This window comes from Perna viridis, chromosome 8 (genome assembly GCF_037379345.1).
Source record: "Perna viridis isolate PV_CMFRI_1.1 ecotype Kerala chromosome 8, ASM3737934v1, whole genome shotgun sequence".
In the NCBI taxonomy this organism is placed as follows: domain Eukaryota; kingdom Metazoa; phylum Mollusca; class Bivalvia; order Mytilida; family Mytilidae; genus Perna; species Perna viridis.
The window spans coordinates 38,089,286-38,110,186 of NC_142452.1; the positions used below are offsets into that span (position 1 = coordinate 38,089,286).

The following is a 20,901-nucleotide window of genomic DNA, read 5'->3' on the forward strand; positions in this document are numbered from 1 at the left end:
TGAAGCACAAAATGTTTATTTAATACAGCGCTGCAGCACTTTATTTGTTCCACTTTATTTGTTCCGATCAAAGTTCTGAAATTTACATAAACTGATCATTGGTCATTTTAAACTGGTCATAAGCCATTGTTTTATAATCCATCAGTGATCATGTAATTGTCAGTCATAGATGTGAACTTGTGTGTATCTGTTCAGGGACTGTACATAAGTAGGAGATTTTTTAAACTTCTGCTAAAAGTGTGAAAATTAACACGTATTACTAGAATAACAATTATAAGCTTTACCTTGATGCCAACATTAACAGTTGCATGAGTCATTGTCCCTATAGTGTGGATAACAATCCCATCAATGTCTTCCATTTATGACTATTCAAAACAAGCTAAAAATATATAAATATTTTTTAAAAATGTATATTATTTACATGTTAGTTAAGAATAGATGTAAGTTATGAACTTTTATAATACAAAAAATTAAAAATCATTTTTACATTTTAAAAGAACAGTGACTGTTACAAATTACACAGTATATCAATAACACATAAAACTGCGCACAAGGGGGTATATTACACTGGGCAATCTAGCCAGTAAGAGGCAAATTTGAAAGAACATCATGCAAACATTTGTACATTAGTATCTACCGGCATAAAGGGGAAACTGACAGCATGGACAAGGTGCTAATCAAAATCGTTCAAGAAAGGGTAGGGTACATGTGGTCACCTTAAACTGCATGCAGGGAACAAAACATGTATGTTCTTATGAAATCAATTAGTTTCTCCTCACGAAGCTTTTGGTTTAACACATTTGGAATAATAATAGTCCAATATTTTTTTATTACAATTTATAAATAATTTAGAATATTTAATTTTTAGCTCATTTTTTTTTTTAGTTCAATTGCACTGAGTGATATAATTTAAATAGTGTCGAACATTTAAAAATTGTCTTGCGTTATTGATTTTACATTGTAGTAGGTTATTGATCTTAATATATTTATCTTTTTATAGATTGTAGACTATTTCTGACCCATTGAAATAACAACCTCGTGATCTACATTTAAAAATATCATGATTTTTTTTTTTTACTAATGACACCAATTTCAAAAACAGTGAATTCAAAAACAAAAAATAAAATAATGGCACTAAATATTGTTAATTTGTAATTTTATTTTAAAAAAATATGAATTAAAGGAGATGAACCTAAGGTAAGGAGCATAACTCTTGAAATCAGTGATATGTTTGTATCATATTAAATTTCACCAAAGCCTATCAAGCTTTCATTTGAAACAGAATGAAATCAGTTCTACATTGATGTTTAGATGAGATTAATGTAATATGCTAAACACAAAACATGTCCCTTATCCTAGGTCTACCTCCTAAATTTCAATCATAAAAACACCACAATAATTCATAAATTTAGTGACAAAGAATACAGACATTAACTCAACAGAAAAAACATGGCACTAATGGAACATTAAATGATACCCCCGCCATGAAAAGGTGATAACAGGGAGACGGCAAAATGTTTAAAATGCCCTAACTACATACGATTGTGTTGAAAATTGATCTCAACCTAAATTTTATGGTACATGTATTAACCAAATTGCAAAGTTTCATTAAAAATACTCATTGTTCTGATATCAAGTTATTTTCTGGAAATTGTCAAGGGGAGAACAGACTGACAATCAACTTTTCAGGGGTTATCACATAATTTCTCACCACTATGTGTGGTGGGTATAAAAAATGTCCTCTGTTTTCTCTTAATATATTTTATGTATTTTTTTTCATTTAGAGTAAAATGCTATGATCACTCAGATGCATTACAACACGGTAAAACCTGTCTATACCAAACAATGAAAAAACTGTCTTAACCAGACACTACTGAAGTCCCTTTATACCAATTTAATGTACTTCAAACCTTAGTAAACCAAACACCTGTCTAAACCAAACATCTTTCCAAACCAAACATGTCTAAACCAAACACCTGCCTAAACCAAACATTTGTCTTTGGACCAAGTTTAAAGTGATTTGGTTTAGACTGTATATCTAAAAAGCATAAACATATAAATAAATATTAAATCTTAAGGAGGTAGGGCTAGGGTAAGGGACATAACTCTTGAAATCAGTGATATGTTTGCATTATAATTAATTTCACAAAAGCCTATCAAGCATTCAATTGAAACAGAGAGAAATAAATTCAAGTTACTTAGATGCTTAGTTGATGTTATTTTAAAAATGATTATACAAATTGATTTGTAAGAGTTGTGTCCCTTGCCTTGGGTATACCTCCTTAATTCCAGCTTTTATAGTTTTCACTAATAAAGCAAGAGCAGATCCAGGATTCCATGTTAAGGGGCATAAATGGAATGAAAAAGCCAAGTGAAAGCAAGGCAAAAAAATTAGAGGGAGGGAAGAAATTGTAAAAAATCAAGATTAAATGCAAAATTTCTTTTCTTAATTTTAGTAGGTGCAACAGTCCTTGGATACATGCCTGTAAGTGATAAAAAAGAAACTCAAATTAAGGTAGCCATTATACAGATAACAAAACTTACATAATATTGAATCAATTCCTTCAATGAATCTAGAAAATGATAGTCTTCCTTTTAAACCATGTACATCAACAATTAACAATACTACAGTCAAAATAATTTCTTTCAGCATATATTGTATACTTCAATATTGATAAAATCCTTTAGAAACAAACCAACAATATACTTGTAAGTCATACATCATTTTGTACCTAAAATGGAATTGCAGATGTCAGAAAAAATGTTTGTTTTCACTCAATATGTTTACAATGTAAAAGTCATTGAAAACTTGTAAGAATCATGTATTGATTAATTTCTCACCAGGAAACAAGAACAGGTGCCTTAATCAATACCCAGATATAACACCTGATAATGTAATTAAGTTGACCACACATCTTTTAGTCAATCCATTATATCTCTAATCAGAATATCCAATTAATCTCTGTGTTCTATCCTAATTATTGAAAAATAAGTTTGTCACTTGCCAAATACATAATTTATTAACCTCTATAGGGAGAACATACATGTAAATAATTACAACATAAATGAACAAGAAGAAGAAGAAAAAAAAAACAAAAACAAAAAGACTGATATATGCAAATTACAACAGAAAAAAATAAAGAGGTAAATTGTCAGGTAATCAGTCTATTTTTGAAGAAGTTTGCATGAGTTTTAAATGTACTTTACAGTAATGATGCTGAATAAGTCTGTATGGTCTAACTACTAACAATTCACTAGCCACTTGGCATGGCTACAATTTAGCTCATTTCAGCAAGCATCATATATATAACTTACTTCAGTAAGTTTTTTCACTTCTAACTCAATTCATGTGCTAGTTGGCATAGGTACATGTAGCTCATTTCAGCAAATTTTTTTTCTACTACCTAAATTCACTTCGTTATTGCCATTTGCCAGACCAAGCTCACTTCAGCAACTTTTTCATTACTGACTCATTCACATGCCATTTGTCATAGCTAGCAAGTTTTTTCACTACTGGCTGAATTCACATGCCACTTGGTATAACTAGCTGACTTCAGCAAGCTTTTCATTGCTTCTAACTAAATTCACTTGTTATTGCCAATATAAGCATAGCTAGCTCACTTCAGCAAGTTGTTCACTATTGACTCAATTCACACGCCACTTGGCATTGGCATTATAACCTAACTTTTTTACTAAAAACTCAATTCAGTACTTCATGACTTCGAGCATTCTTATTCATCATGCAGTTCTATAGACTTAACAGACTTTGAAATTGACCACCAGCCCGATAGCTATGACTGGTAAAAATGCTGATGGCAGGCACGTAGCTGAGGCCAAATTGAAATGTAGGCAAAAAGGTCTGGGGAGCCCTGGTAGGGGGTCCAGGGGGCGAAGCTCTGCGGAGATAGCATTTTAGAGCATCATTTATGCCTCTCCTGGATGTATTTTATCTAAAAAAAAAAAAAAAAAAATTGGCAAAATTAAGTGCAGGCAAAAGCTTTTTTGCCTAACGGCAGCTACACGTCTGGATGGGCTTTCAGAATTTGGCAAACATGCCAATGATTGCTATACAGGTTCATTAAAATTGCAAACGGCAAAGACTGTAGACTATACACGTTACTGCACCAGTTCATATTTCAATTCACATACATGTTGTAACATAAATTGTACAATTTTCTTGTAGAATGGAAGAAAATACAGTATGTACATGTAATTCATGTAAATAATCAAATAATCCATTAAGTAATTCATCAAGATTTGAAAAAGAAATTAACATTATTCAACAGCATGTCTAACATTACAACTTCTCTATAAATGAACAACCATAAAAAGGAGAGCATTTACAAAGACAGATCTAGGAAATCATGTTTGGGGTACATATGTATGTGTAAATAGAATAAAAGGCCAAGAGAAATGAATAAAGACATTTTTTTTTCTTTTTTTGGGGGGAGGGGGGGTGTGTGGGAGGGTTGAATAAGTGAAAAATCAAGATAAAAAGTAACATACATAGAGTCTACCAACCATGAATCTATTTATGCTTTACTGTCTTATTTCACTGATGAATTTGAGTATCAATTCCCCTATCACAAACAAAAGTCACATTTAGTACTAATCTCCGGTTTTCGTACAATCTTGCATACAGCAGGTTGACACCACCAAACTCGGAATCAAGCCAACCTGTCATCACTCTATCCCCTAAAATTAGCCCTGTGCTTGGCGAAGAAACTGTGACATCCAATTTGATTTTGATAGTTAAATCAAAGTACCCATGTACTGAATCAATTCATATCGATTGTTTGAATTTTACACCTTAAAAAATCGTCAAATTGCAAAAATTGGGATAAGCTAAAAGTAAAGAATGGGATCGACTTGACATATATCTAAGAAAAAGCTTACTGTTGTAAATAGTTAATATTAAACTCTTGCCGGTATTTTAATTCACAATACTGATTATGAAGGACATTCAATATACCAAAATTTCCGGCATCAAAGCAGTGTGCCAGTTTGCGTAAAAATCAGGTTCCATGTCAATTCACTAGCACATGGACTAGTAAACTGACATGGAACACCTAGATGAATGAACACAAAACTCTACCATATACTGCGTAATTGACTACCGGTACAAACTTCTAGTTGGTCCTTTCAAGTCGAAATTCAATTTATTCAATTTATTGACCTCCAGTTTGAAATACATCTTGTCCTTAAATGCAAGTACCAATTAGATACAACTATTTTTTAATTGATGAGTTGTATATATCTCAAGTGTTATTAATTGTCCTATAGACACCTACACATCATTATGTGTCACTTAAAAGTGCGTAGTTTCTAGGCACCTAGCACCTAGGCACACATGTAAATTTCAACATGAATGCCAAAATCTTTACCAGCATGTCAGTCTTGAGCAAACAAAGGCTCCACATATTATAAGCACACGATACAAAGGGTGATATATCAAGATGGTTTCAGAGGTTGGGCTACATTTTTTATTAAAGTTTGGCAGGAAAAACAAAACAAAAAACAACAGAAAAAAAAACAACAAAAATGAAAGAAAAATAATAGCCAGTAGAACTCCCTTCTTTATTTAAGTTAAGAACTACTGCCCCTTTTTTGTAAGTATTTGGATTCGCCAGAGCCTGCAAGAAATATTTGAAGACAGCTCTTCCATTTGGTACTCAGTATTTCTCTTCATACTTCCTTTCTACCATTAATGACTATGTATTATCTCGTATGGTTTTAATTTCTAGCTAATCATCAAATATTTTTGTGCGTCTAAGAATAAAGCATTGAAGCCAACCGGAATATATCGAGTCAACAACTGGTTTAGTTTTCTAAATGCAAGGTACTAATTTTCGTGGTGTACTAGTTTTCACTATTTTCGCGGTGGACAGAAAACCGCGAAAAATAGTACACGTGAAATTGATTTTTAACATTATATAACGCCAATAGTGTTTTTTTTTTTTTTTTTTTTTTTTAAACCGCGAAAATAGATACCTGCAAATATGTTCACGTGACAATATCTGCGAAATTAGCAACCACAAAAATTAATACATTAACAGTAATTGTAGATTATCCTGGTTAATTGGATTGTTGTTAAGAGCCCAAATGTCAACGAGCAAACCATGCAAAACTGGAAAAATCGTCCGAAAGTCATTTTGTGATGGTCGTAAATTTTATATTAGAAATGAAAGAAGGTCATAAGAGATTCCCAAAAATGCATATGATAATGACCAGACTTTGTTCTATTTTTAGTAACAGTTGTTTTTATGTATTAAGGGCATTTCTTTAATGATGTGCCGTGTTTCATGGTCAAATTTGGACAACATTCATCAATTATTAATGTTTGTTATGTGAAGTGACCAAATTTTATGTGGTTGTTATATTTATATTCATAGAAGTGGAAAATAGTCACTCAATTAGCCTTATGTGAAAATTGGATGTGTGCCAAGTTTCTAAAAATAGAAGACAATTTTCATATGACTTGCCATTGATAATCAAAAAGCCTATACAAGCTAAAGTAACGCTTAAAAATTATCATTGTTGTAATCAAATGGTAGAAACTGTATTATATTTATATGCTATAAAGTTTAATGCTGGGCATTTAATATGTTCATATTTTTTTCAACATGAGAAATAGAGATATTTTTGGTAAAAATGAGACAATTCTTAAGTGATATATTCAGCCATAATACAAGATATATGAATATACCCATTTAAGTTTTATATCAGAAGTACAGAAATAATTGATTTCGAATCAATATAACACAGCATGACGTACAAGACTCACTGAAAACAATTTTCTTAGAACCCAAATGCAGGGGACGAGCTAGTCTTGGTACGATGTAGTGCAGTGTACTGGAAGACGTTTACTTACCCTGTACATGTATTTCCCACTAAAAATGCCTTTTTTTAGTATAAAGACTTATTCATAAGTACATTGTACCTACTGACATGAATTGGAATGTGTTCTTAGTTCTTATATTCCGAATTACAGAAAATGAATGTATCACAAATTGTTCGTCAGGATGTACGTCGTTCCTTAGTATGCAAAGGACCAATCATTTTATAAATGCTTTTCATTCAAGGAGAAAGTCTTGTTTACATATTTTCGATATTCAGTGACAGTATATCACATGTAGGTTCTTTCATGCATGTACAAATGGACATGCTTCTACTGTTTTTGGCTTCACTGGATTACAATGATTTTATGAAGGAACATTGAAGACATATTTAACTGTAGTGATAGAAGAGAACCTGCAAATCATTGCATTATTTTTCATGTCATACAAACAAGTATATTTGCAGGTTCATCGTTGAACATGTAAGCTGGGACAGGGACACACTGTCTGTGTACAAAAGATGAACTAATTGAAGGAAAATGGAACAATTGAAGGCATATTACTGATTATTAGGTAAGAAACTTTTAGTTTTGTTGTATAAATACAAATATTTTATTGTACCAACACATTTATAATAAATGGTCATGACACATACCCAAATATACAATAGTTGAAACAAGCATATTCAACATGCTCAGTATGTGTATAAGTTTAAAAATAATAAAATAAATAAAATGAAAAAAGGGGTAAAATATGTAAGGTTTAGAACACTTATTTTTCATTCAATTTTGAAAAATTTTCCCCTTCACATCTGTTGAAAGACAAATTAACAAATTTTACATAGAGTTTTGCATTTACAGGTTATTGGGGTCCATCGTGGGGCCACATCATAGAAATCTTGTTTTTTTTTAAATTCTTTTGTGTTTTAATTTTTTTGTCATATTTTCTAACTATTTATTATATTTAGATTCCTCATGAAAATCCCTGCCTAAATTTTTCAATCAAATTTCAGATATCTCTTATAGTTTTAGGTAATAGAATTTAAGGAAATTGTTTTTTATCACCCTTCGTTAGCTTCTTTCAACTTAAATTGAACTTCAAATTTTGTACAATATTGCTGCAAAACCAGCTGAGCTGTATATGTAAGTTGCTTTGTTTAAAAACCAACATTGTGTCTACACTTGCCCAAAGTGAGGAGAGTGCTACTAAAAAAACTTAATTTGCCCCATCTGTTTAGGGTTTGACCTCTATAGGCATGCTTGGCAGCAATGGAGTATTTTATTTTTTGTATATATTGTTTCGCTTAATTTGAGCAGATCCAGAGGTTTGCAAAAGGAAAAAGACCTTTATCCAATTTTTTCCTCCAAAAAAATGTGGATAAAAATAACCATTACATGTACATACATTTGTATGTATATTCGCTGCAATACTAAATAACAGATATGCTTAATGATGTATTTTAATTCTTTCTAAATATTTTTAGTGTCTTAACATACAAAATGTAACATTTTTTTTAAAGTTAGAATTTTATAAGAGGGATGGGCCACATGGGGTCTACATGAATCATCGAACCTGCATATATACAAGTCACTATGTCAATAAATTCTGATATACATGTACATGAATCCAGTCTCTACAATATAGAATGCACATGCTTGTGATATTTGATGTATAAATATATGTACATGTGCATGTATTTTTAATCAAACAACTAAATGCTAAGTACATGTAATAAGGTATTAAATTATCCAACATACTTCTGTTTAAAACATGGGTTTTATTGTACTCCTTCTTTTAAATTGATTGATACTAGTACAAAATGTGCATGTGGAGTAAATCTACTTTATAAAGAAAAATATAAAGCCCTTGTTCTGACTGTTTCAGGTAAAGAAGCTGAAATACATTTATCAAAGTGATTCATTGTTGTGTGACTAGCGAGAGACTGATACAGACCCTGCCATTGGTCATGATTGATGCACTACAAGTATTGCAGAAGATGATGGAGGAAATACTATGTACATTGTAACCACAGAATTCTGACCTGGTTAAGCATGAAGTGGACAATCATTTACGATTTTTTATTAACTTTAATATATACATGTAAAATGACTATCTGGTATTTAGGAGAAATTGTTGCTGCCTTATTGATTTTTACAATATTTTTTTTTTTTTTAAAACCTGCAAGTGTTTAAGGTCATCAACTCTGGAAAGCTATATTCTTTTGATAATCTACCGACATGCCAAGTATCAAAAGGCTACAGCTATTTATATATGTCACAAGATAAAAGAATAATAACATATTTACGGCCGGGGCACAATTTGTAACATGTACATTAGAAACAACCACATTGAACTCAAAATTTTACTTAAAGGTCAAAGTTCAAGGTCAATTGTCAGAAATCCTGGTATTCAACACATCATCTTGAGGTTGTATCTACCCACATGACAAATATCAAAAGTCTATCTTGAAAGAAAAACGAGTTAAAGAGAAAAAGCGTTGACATGATTTAAAGGAGCTAGATGGACACACAGACAGACTGAGAGTTGTAGGGCATCCACCAAATTTTGATACTACTTAGGATTTTTGTAGGTTTATAGTATGTTTTACCTTCTCCAACAATTTTCTTTACCCTTAAAACTAAAAAAAACAAAAAAGAAACAAGCACGAACACAGGAGGCAGAAAACTGCCATTTTCTCAATTTCACTCTTCCACCAAATCTTGGCTACTTTAAAGTGTCCTTTTATTGTCATATCTGAAATGCCCAGCATGAAGTGCTGTCTAGTAACTATATAAGGGTGCATCTTATTGGGTATGAACAAGTCAGCTTGTTAAAAGTGTTACTTTTGGAAATATAGGGCATTGAAATGTGGTAAAAATGACAATTTTCTAAATGTTGGCATTTGGCCAAAATTCAAGGTCAAATATCTTTTTCAAGGTCATTATTAGAACCTTTATATGCATTATGTTTGATAGAGTTGAATACATTTACCTGAAAAGCATTAGTTTAGAAAAGGGCAATTATAGGCTTAATACCTTACTTTCGATCTTCTTTTGCATATCTCAACCATGAAAAGTTACCATTTTTCAAGGAAGTTTCCTTAAAACAAGATGGTGGCCTTATCTCCGCCATCTTTAATTTTTCAAAAAAAATATTTTGCAATTATAAAATTCTCATGGGGTCCTACCAGATGCACTAAAGTTTATATGTAATTGCCAATATCACTTTCGGACAGTTTTGCATGGTTTTCTCATGGACAGCCTCTTAATTCAAACCCAAGTTATCAGCAGTAAAAGTTGTTTAATGGGTTTGTTTATTGGTGTAAATAAAATAGAACATATTAGAAATATCTAAAGGTGATGTTACTATCTGCATTTGAACCTCAACAGGTATGTCAGTGGAACTTTCTTCCAGCAGTGGTGTAAAAGTTCATTGCAGTTGTTAACAGTCTTTACAAATCTACAGGTTCTGACAACTGCTATATCAACATCCATTCCGATCTTCGATCTAAATTGATAATAATGAAATCAACCCTATAGTAAGTGATCTCTTATGTTGCAAAAAGGGTGTTTTTATTCTCACAATAGTAACGTGTGTAAACAAAATCTATATGTACATGTACAAATTATTTTTCAGCTTATACATCTGGTCTACTAGGCCTATACATGTAAGTTATCATACATGTATATCATCAAAATCAAGATGTAAAACTAAATGTATTTTGGTGATGTCATAAAGTGACCACTGATATACATGTACATGTTAGTCTATATAATCAATTCTACCAATATTTTACTCTGATTGTAAAAAAACAGAATCATTAATAAAAGTATCCAAATTGGCTATACCAACTGAATTTCCCACAAGACAAAATGAAGCTAATGTAAAATAACTGTATTACCCTCTTGAAATAAAATATTATTATTACTATTATTATCATTATCATTATTATAACCAATGTACAACAGTTAAGGAGGCAGACCTAAGGTAAGGGACACAACTCTTACAAATCATTGGAACATTTGTATTAAGGCTCTTTATACCAATCCCATGTAAGCATTAAAGTAACTTGGATTGATTTCATTCTGTTTCAAATGTAAGCTTAAGAACCTTTGGTGAAAATGAATATGATACAAACATATCACGCATTTCAAGAGTTATATCCCTTACCCTAGGCCTACCTCCTTAAGTCAAGGTACATGGATAATTATGTACATCAAATAACCAATCAGAGGAAAAAAATATTTACAGTTCCAACCAAACCAGGTAGACTCAATTAAAATAAATTATCAACTACATAATAACTCCATGTTATAATGTATTTTTAATATGATAAATATAATAATAATACTGCAAGTGCTGAAGAATGCCTAGACAAAATTTTTACTGATCAAAATGAGAGCTGTATGAAATGTACGTTTTACTGATCTAAATGTGAGGCATATGAAATGTACAAGTTTTACTGATCTAAATGTGAGGCATATGAAATGTACAGTTTATACTGATCTAAATGTGTGGCATATGAAAATCTACATGTTATACTGGACTAAATGTGTGGCATATGAAAAGGTTCATATTATACTGATCTAAATGTGTGGCATATGAAAATCTACATGTTATACTGATTTAAATGTGTGGCATATGAAAATGTACATGTTTTACTGATCTAAATGTATGGCATATGAAAATGTACACACATGCATTATACTGATCTAAATGTGAGGCATATGAAATGTACATGTTATACTAATCTAAATGTGTGGCATACATGTATGAAAATATACATTACACTGATCTAAATTTGTGGCACATAAAAATGTACATGTTAAAACTGATTTAAATGTGTGACACATGTAAATGTACATGTTATACTGATCCAAATGTGTGGCATTTGAGTACTGAATTAGGGCCTAATCAAGAGGGAGAAGAAATGAGCAAAAACTTCTCTTTGTTTGTGCTCGCTTCCCCCATTTCACCTTTTCTGTCAAATTCCTTCAATTAGATCTTTAGTCTTACATAATGTGCTTACCAATTTACCTCTACCATTCTAGAGTGTCCATTTTCAACCTAGATTACCCTGTCTTTTTTAAATCAAAAACTAGTTGTTGTGCTTGTCAGGTTCATCAGATTTTGAGAAAACAAGTTTGTATTTTTGAGGTGATAATGAACTTAATAGTTGTCTCATAAAATGTGTGAATTCCTTCCTTTATGTGTGAATTGGAAAATGTTACATGTACTATAAATTGTCCAAGCTTCGAACAGCATATAATGTTTGAAATTCATTCTAGACACTGCACCCAGACTTCTCAGAAAGTGCAAGAATTTTGGAAAGTCGGAACCTGTCTGCAGCGGTAAGTGAGAGACAAAATGAATGTCTCCCACTGATTGGAGCTTGGAAATAGTCAACATTTTTTTTTCTATTCATTTTCCAGTTTTGACAGTTAACGTTGTTCAAACACCTTAACTACATGTATAAATGAAAGTAGAGCATTGAGGCCAAGTCAAGAAAATCTTATAATATATAGGACATTTTATCAAGCTTATGGTAGTTTCAATGAACCAGTCTCTGTAAGAATCAGGCAGTGAGTGAAACATGGACTGAAAAAATAACCCACAACTTTGACTTTAATTTTCACTATTTGGGAACAGAAATTAAGGAATAAAGACTTTCATGACATATAATGAAAAATGATGTAAGAAATCCTGACAATACTGCATGTACTATTGTAGATGAAATAAATACAGCTGTTTTTAGAGAGCTAAAACTGTTTTGATTGAAAAGTTTTCTATGTTTCTTAAATGGGCAAAAAGAATAATTAATAACAAGCTAGACCAACCAATGTCTTGACCTGCATTGCACTGTAGCTACATGTATGACATAGTAGCTACATGTATGACATAGTTGCCGAGGAAAATGTGAAAAAACAAGTGTTACTGACAGATATATGGAACTACGGAACATAATTTCCATAAAAATTGGAGAATCAAAATTTCTTGATAATATGCACAACATGTAACTTTATTGCTATATACAAGTACATTTGTATATGTACCAATTTTTATGAAATTCTGTTGGGTAGTTTAAGAGGAGTTGCAATGACAATCTGACACATGATGATTTTCAGTAAATATCTAAGTTCAAAGGGGCATAACTCCCATAAAAATTATCACATTTTTACTAAGTTTCATGAAATTTAGTTCAACAGTTTACAAGAGTTGTGATGACAAGCTGATACACTATTATTTATGGTAAATTTTGAAGTTCAAAGGGGCTTTGACAACCACAAAGGACCACCTTATGGGACTAAAATAGGGCTTCCACAGGGTTCAGTACAGGCCACTACATAATTCAACCTACTCCTGGACATAAGTGGATACAATACAAAATTTGCAGGCAGTGGCCCCATATGGCACTCTGGAAAACTGGAAAATTTTACTGGAATCAATGAGGATATGGCTAATGACATCAACAAAGCAATAGAATGGAATTTAAAAACAGGATCATTATCAATCTGGTAGAGTCTGAAATATAGATATCTGCACATGGGAAACTATTCAAGTACAAACCACAACCTACACTGCTAGGAGTAATTCTTGATGAGGAAATGACATTCGGGCCTCATATTGAATGCATAGAAAAAATTGCTAACAGAAACTACAGTATACTGAAAGACATTAAACAAGTCAGCAAGACTGGAACACAGAAAATGATACAATTTTACTATAGCACAGTAAGATCAATAGCAGAATATGGCTTATTACATGGCAACTCACACACCTAGCAAATTTCCAGAGTTTGGCTAGAATTCATAGGATAGTATTTATTCTGTTCTTGAATATCCCCTCAACTGCAGGTCAATGGCAATGAAAATTGAAGCAGGAGTTATTTCAATAGACCAACGGATAGAAGAAGGGAGAAAATGCCAAGACCTAATCCTGAAAACTATGGGAAAAGCTCTAATACAGGCAATGGAAATGGAGAGGGAAACTGGCGTTAACATCAAAGTAATTGAACCAGAATATTCATATAGACCTGGGAATGCAGTTATGACCCTAGAAAGACCGTCATATACTGGAATAAACTTGGTTGCAGAATAGCTAGTGAGCCCAATGATTAGTAGTTAATGTATTGCATTTACCTATGGATAATGTATGAACAACCCGGACAATGTGGAGCTGGAGCCATTATATACGCCAAACATCTTAACCCAGCCATTAGGTTACACAGACCAATAACTGAGAGAGGTTAAATACTACTTGCAAAACTACTGGTAGTGGCAATCCTCATGCTGTTGGAGTTCTGTATCACAGAAAACATAAATTCTGTGATCACCAGCCTTAAAATAATATAAGACAGTCAGACTGCTGTTGGTATTCTGACTCTTAACTGGAATACCAAGCACTACTTGGACCTGATAAGAGACATAACGAGACAACAAAATCCCTACAATAAAAGAGAGTAGAGACCATCATCTTGTGGCCTCTGTGTCATACCAACATCCCAGGAAATACTGAAGCTGACATACTTGCAAAGCAGGCAACTCAGAAAGCAAAACACCTAAACCCTGAAAACAACACTGTTACCATCCAAGATATTTATTCTAAACCCTGAAAAACAACACTGTTACCATCCAAAATGTTAAACACTGCACGGAAAAGTGTCATTAAAAAGTGGCAAGGAAGATGAGAGACCTCAGAGAAGGGCAGGGATCTATATGAAACTACCCCATTTGTAGCCAAAAAAATATTCTTTGATTACCCAACAAAGGCTCTTTACAATATACTTGTACAACTGAAAGAGTAATCAAGGGAACCAAGATTCTAGCGGAAATCATAAGAATGTAATCAGGAACAAAGACCAGACATGGATACAGACAATCACAACAAAGAACATAAAGTAACTAAAATAATACATACAAAGAAACAAAAGTAAATGAGAAACTCAAGACTCCACTAAAAACTGGGAGCATGGTCCAGGTGCACTGAGGACCAAGGACTGGTTACTGCAGCCTAAATGATTATAAACATAAAACCAGCCAGACAGCAGAGCCAAACTGTGATTGTTAGGAAAAGGAAACAGATAATCATTTCCTTCTAGAATGCCCATTAACAGAAAATGAAAGAAACTAGCAGAGGAATATGGAATCAGGAACATCAACATAGAGAATAACACCGAAAACATCTTAACTCACATCCACGGAAAACAACACCGAAAACATCTTAACTCACATCCATGGAGGACAACACTGAAAACATCTTAACTCAAATCCATGGAGAACAACACCGAAAACATTTTAACTCACATCCATGGAGAACAACACCGAAAACATCTTAACTCACATCAATGGGGAACAACACCAAAAACATCTTAACTCACATACACGGAGAACAACATCAAAAACATCTCAACTCACATCCACGGAGAACAACCCAAAAACATCTCAACTCACATCCATGGAAAACAACACAAACAGACCAAATACAAGCTCAATACAGTTACAAAATTTATTCTACCACCTTTTGATACTGCTAGGCAAGAAGTAAATTTGGATAAGAAAGGCAGTGCAGTAAATGATTTGACCACACTCATTTATTGATATTTGACCCACGAGATTGTCCACGTGCAATATTTGTGCTAATGAGGTTGGAAATAGAATGGCTGTTTTCCAATTGACAACTATGGGAACGTGTGACCTTTCATGCAATATCATACAAGATTTCTAGTTAAAGCAATGAGCACACTAGTTCTTTCTCAAATATTTATTTGGGAAAAAGAACACAGAAAAAATCTCAATTCATGTTACAAGGATTAACATAAGATGCAGAGATAAAAATATCTTCTAATATTGTTTGCAAATGATTTTATTTAGTAGCGCTAAATAAGTCACTTTGTCCATATACTGGGGCGGATTCAGGCAGGGGCATGGTGGGCGTGCGCCCCCCCCCTAAAATTTGCAATGCATGGGTTGTCAGGGGTAGATTAAGGTGGTTTTAAGTTGAAACTTTAATTTCTCACCAATTTTACCAAAAAAGATATCTACATTGCACCCATTCTAGAAGAATATTTCAAAAATTTAAACTCAAAAAATTTTAACTGTGCCCCCCCTCTTAAATTAAAATCCTGGATCCGCCCGATACAGGCTTGTCTGTGTTTTGTATACATATGATTTTCTGACCTTTAAAGTGTTGAAGATAAGAGCTGGATAACTTTCATTTCCAATGGCAGATTCAATGGGCGGTCCCACAGCACCGGAAAATCCCCTCACCGCACCTCCTTTATTTTAAATTTGACTGTTCTGAATGAGCTAATTAACAAACAAAATTAATCTTTCATCATAATAATTGCTTTAATTGCTAGTACAAGAATCAACGAGATTTACCTGGTATTTAATTGTCAAAACAACTCATCAAAGAAAACATCAGATTAGCCTGATAAAAGCTAGAAAGTTGAAGTTTGTGATAGCTGAAACACTGTTCAAGCACCACTTTTCGAAAAAAAAAAAAAAAAAAAAAAAAATTTGTACTGTTTATTCCTGCTAAACATGGTGTTTGGTAACTTTGCATGAAAGCAGTGATTCATTGATGAACAGAAATATTCATACCAACTATGAAATGCTTCTAGAAAATGATTTCATTGGTCCATCCTAGAAGTAAATGTACATGTAAATTTTGATGTTCCTAGGTATGGGGCTCAAGAGTAAACATCCAGTGTTAAAAACTGATTTTTTTGTTGACAAAGACCCATAATAATTTTACATAGACAGCAATGTACATTTTAAAGCAACTTGAGCCAATTTCGTCATAAACCTGCTTGATTTTACATAGACTCAGACGGTCCGTAAGTCTATTGCTAATTTCTTTGACTGAACATCTCAGTGTTCTTGCAATTGGTGAGAAAGAGATGCTGACTCAAATATTAACCTCTTCAAATCACTGCTTTTGCAGAACTTTACTGTTTCTTATTCTGATCAGACAATGTCATTATAAATAAAAACAGTGACATAATTAAACATGGTCTATGCACATGACCAGCTCACAAAACATACATTGTATCTGGAAATACATAAAAGTGCTTGTATGCAAATTAATTTGGTTTGGATTCTGTGAACTAATTTGCATACATAACTGAGCAATATCAAAACAGAATTCAATTTTGTGTTTCCAAAATTGAGTTCTGTCCTAACAAAACCACTTTTGCATGCAATTTAACACTAAATTTTGTGTCTCAAAAGTCGATGCAAATTAGTTTACTTTGGACGTGCAAATGAATTCTCTCATCACGATTTTGTAAGAAGCATGCTAACCATTAGGCAACTGGTCATTCCAAAAAAAATAATGATTAGTTAACAATATTAATCAATGGCTGTACTGCAGACGACACAGGAAAATGAGATGCATGCATTTTACATGATGTAGTGCTAGATTCTTGTTTAAACATGCTCTTTCCACATAATTAGTTCATATATTCAGTTGTTAAAATAAAAGGATGGAAATTAAAGATGAAAATAAACAATATTATGATATTTCAATACTTTCCTCCATTTAACATGTAAGTCAGCTTAAACTACTATCCTCTACTCAGAATCAGTAATATACAGTCTTTTCATGTTAACATGGTTAATACAACACTTTTTGATATTTCGCTAGTGTACAAATGTAACATATGTACAAACAAAAGACATGAACACTAAAATAGTGAATTTGTTTTGTCATATGATGCACAGAATTCACGAACTCTACCTTGGATGGAACCAGTTGGTACTAACAAAAATTACACATAATTAACTGCAAACTTTTTTCTAAAGAATCTAAAGAATAAAAATATCAATTTGACCATCTTTGCAAATAAATATTTTCTTTACCTTACACTACACTGAAGCAAGCAGAAATTGTCATATTCTTGTCTCCACTTTGAAAATGACTATAAAGGGTTTATGACCTTATATGTGTGTTAATTATGAAACATCTCCTACTGGCAAATATTCCATGCATGTTCTAGACTTGCCTTTAGACATGAGAGGAGAGGATGGAGGTCTCTGAATCCCACATCAATCCTCCTGTAACACCTATCACAAACCATAAAATTACTGGTGGTGTTCTTGTATGTTTATTTTACGATTATGCAATTTTTTAAAGGGCTGAGTACTTGTTTTATTAAATTTTGTGAATGTTCAGATGGCCTGTCAATAAGAGCATGCAATTAAGCATGCTTTGAAGTTAATGGACAATGCATGAGAGTAAGAAACTCAATAAAAATTTGCATTTGTCTGCCAAAAGCCAGAAAAACAAAATCTTATGTAGTTAAATGCAGTAGCCTTATCAAATTAAGGTTGATTTTGATGAAACTTTGTAGTGCATGTATCATAAATTTAGTATATATGTAATGTATATTACATTGTACTGTTTTTGTTCATGCCATAACCATTTCCTGTAAATGTGTTAGTGCAAATAAAATTGTCTATTGTATATCTAATAACCATCAAGTTCAACTTTTAATTATAGTCTTGTGGTCAGCTTCAATTGCTGGTCTTACTCTTCAGGGAATTTTTATCAATTCTTCTTGTGTTGTCTTGACCAGTGTCCTAGCTAGGGCAAAATGGAGGTGTGCCGCGCCCCGCCCCTATCACGCCCGTGCCCCTCTACCCCTATTGAGTACCCCAAAGACATTTTGCAAATTTCATTTGCAGTATGCCAAATTGCATGCAAAATATGATGTCCTTTTTCCTTTAAGTAACTAATCTTACATTCTGGTTTGGAATATAATGCCATGTTTTTAAGGAGGTAGACCTATGGTAGGGGACACAACTCTTAAAAATCATTGAAATGTTTTCAAAAATTCCCTGAAGAGTAAGACCAGCAATTGAAGCTGACCACAAGACTATAATTAAGAGTTGAACTTCATATTACAGCATATTACATCAATCTTATGTAAGCATCTAATTAACTTGGGTTCCTTTTATCCTGCTTCAAATGAAAACTTGAGAGGCTTTGGGTACCAATATCGCATTGCATATCCAAAGCGGGTGTACGTCAAAACATGGATACTATAAAAATATAGTGCATTTTCTTTTTGCCTCTCTACAAACTCATGTTTTGCCAAAAGATATGAACAGTGACTTATGAAATAGAGCAAACATAACACTATAAGATGACAAACTTTTTGTTAAGAAAATCTAACATTATAACATAAAAACATAACATAAAAATATTCCACTGAAAAGGTTAATTTGATAAGTGCAAAATGGAAGTGAAAGTAAAGAAAATGGCTATTAATAGTTCAAGACTATTTTCCTGTCTGATCTTCATGCACTTACCCTACTTTTTTTGTGGGAAATAATTTTTTCACATGTCCTTAGAAATGCTACATAAGTGAAAGTTTTATTGAATCAATTTACATATATTTTTTTTAAAGTCCTAAAAATATGCACTTCACTTTAGAAGTCTATGGGAATATTAATATGATTTGAGACCTTTGGTGAAATTAAATATAATTCAAACATATTACTGATTTCATGAGTTATGTCCCTTATCCTAGGTCTACCTCCTTAACTCTACCTACTTGAAGTGTGCTGACTGATTTTCTTGCGTCGTAACGTTATGTTTTCATCAACCCATTTTACTTCCTGAGCAAGCTTTCAGTAATTGCGAGCATTTAACTAAGTTTGCCTCGCTTTTGTGTTCTGTAGATGTGTTTTGTCTTAGATGAGGTAGTACTGTGGGCTGACTTTTATTGTTTTAGTTTAATCGTTGACCATACAGACATGGACATGGTTTGAATCCAATAAAAGCCGGTTCTGCGCCTGTCTAAATTCAGGAACTGGTTAGAGAAATGTCTTAGTCTCGTAAAAATTTTAAGTTTAAATGATAAACTGCCATTGAGCGGTGACTGTGGATTTGTCACTTATTTGTATTAGAGCCTTTCACTTGGAGGCCTAGTGGCAACCTCCGATTGAATTTTAGTTGTGCTTATCACGATGTTGGTCCCATTCACTATATTTCTCCATATCATTTCTCTTCATATTCAGGTAGGAAACTCACTCAAATTGTAGCCAGTCCTGAATACAATTTTTCAATAGATTTACTATATGGCTATATAAATTTTTGCTAAAATTAGCCAGCCTTGCAAAAAAATAGCCAGTCTCGGGCTGTCGGGGCAAGCTGCTATTTCTTACTCTGTTATATCTACTAAATCAATATTTCTATTGTTGAATATTTTTATCAGAAAATACATCTTTCAGTTGGGGTTATCAATTTTGCCACTAAGAAAATATTGTTTCAGGAACCTATTTGGAGTGCGTCAAAACGCTCAGAATGCATTATTTTTCACCATTCATCCCGAACTTTTGGGGGCCCTGGGCTGCATGATTTCACACCATTCACCCCCGAACTTTTGGGGGCATTTCGTGTCCTTATGTCAGAAACAGTACAATAAAGTTTTGCTTCCTACGCCTATGTAATGCTTTAAAATGTGAGACCTGCACAAGCAACGGGCATATTATATTTGCGGTACATGTATATGTCGTCATGTGCCCTTTGACATGTTTAAACTATTCATTATTGTCACCACATTGCAAATGAACACGCAACTGCATAAGATATCGTTAAAAAGGACTACACAAAAAGTTCCTTACCATTAATGCGATATCTTACAGCCTCTACTGTAAATACACGTTTGTTTTTATACTGGATCCAAGAAGTAAGTCAGATTTATTATCAGGTGTATTCTGGGTAAATTATCTAGTTTAATATGACGTCACGTGGGAACTTTACAGGTGAGCAAATCAATTATGTAAATTAAATAATGCAATAAATTTTTATCAAATTCATTCATGAGGACACTTCTTTTTCCACTGATACAAGATTTCATTTTATTACAGGACGTCAATATATACCGACCGATTGTCCCATAAGCCCTTCGTACCTAACAAAACACTTTCCACAACTCTAACAAGGAGTTGTCTGATAATTTTGACTCAAGAAGACTGGTATGACTTATGCATTTCATCAATGGAAGTTTTCTCTCTATTTCATGATTAAAGTTTCCAAGATACTGACTGAAATATGC

General features: G+C 32.9%; 1 protein-coding gene across 4 annotated transcripts in view; it reads right to left on the reverse strand.

The window, feature by feature from the left end:
* LOC148610405 (uncharacterized) overlaps window positions 1-20,598 on the reverse strand; it is a 60,313-nt gene extending 39,715 nt beyond the window's left edge. The window contains exons 1-3 of one of the 4 annotated variants that reach the window (XM_088543031.1): window positions 20,468-20,598; window positions 2,545-2,573; window positions 285-379 (exon numbers count right to left, since the gene is read on the reverse strand). The gene's annotated coding sequence lies outside the window, so the exon portion shown is untranslated. Of the gene's footprint in view, window positions 1-284; window positions 380-2,544; window positions 2,574-16,012; window positions 16,142-20,467 lie in introns of all 4 variants that reach the window. The other 3 variants (XM_088543029.1, XM_088543033.1, XM_088543030.1) reach the window with 3 other exon arrangements.
* Window positions 20,599-20,901: the final 303 nt, after the last annotated feature.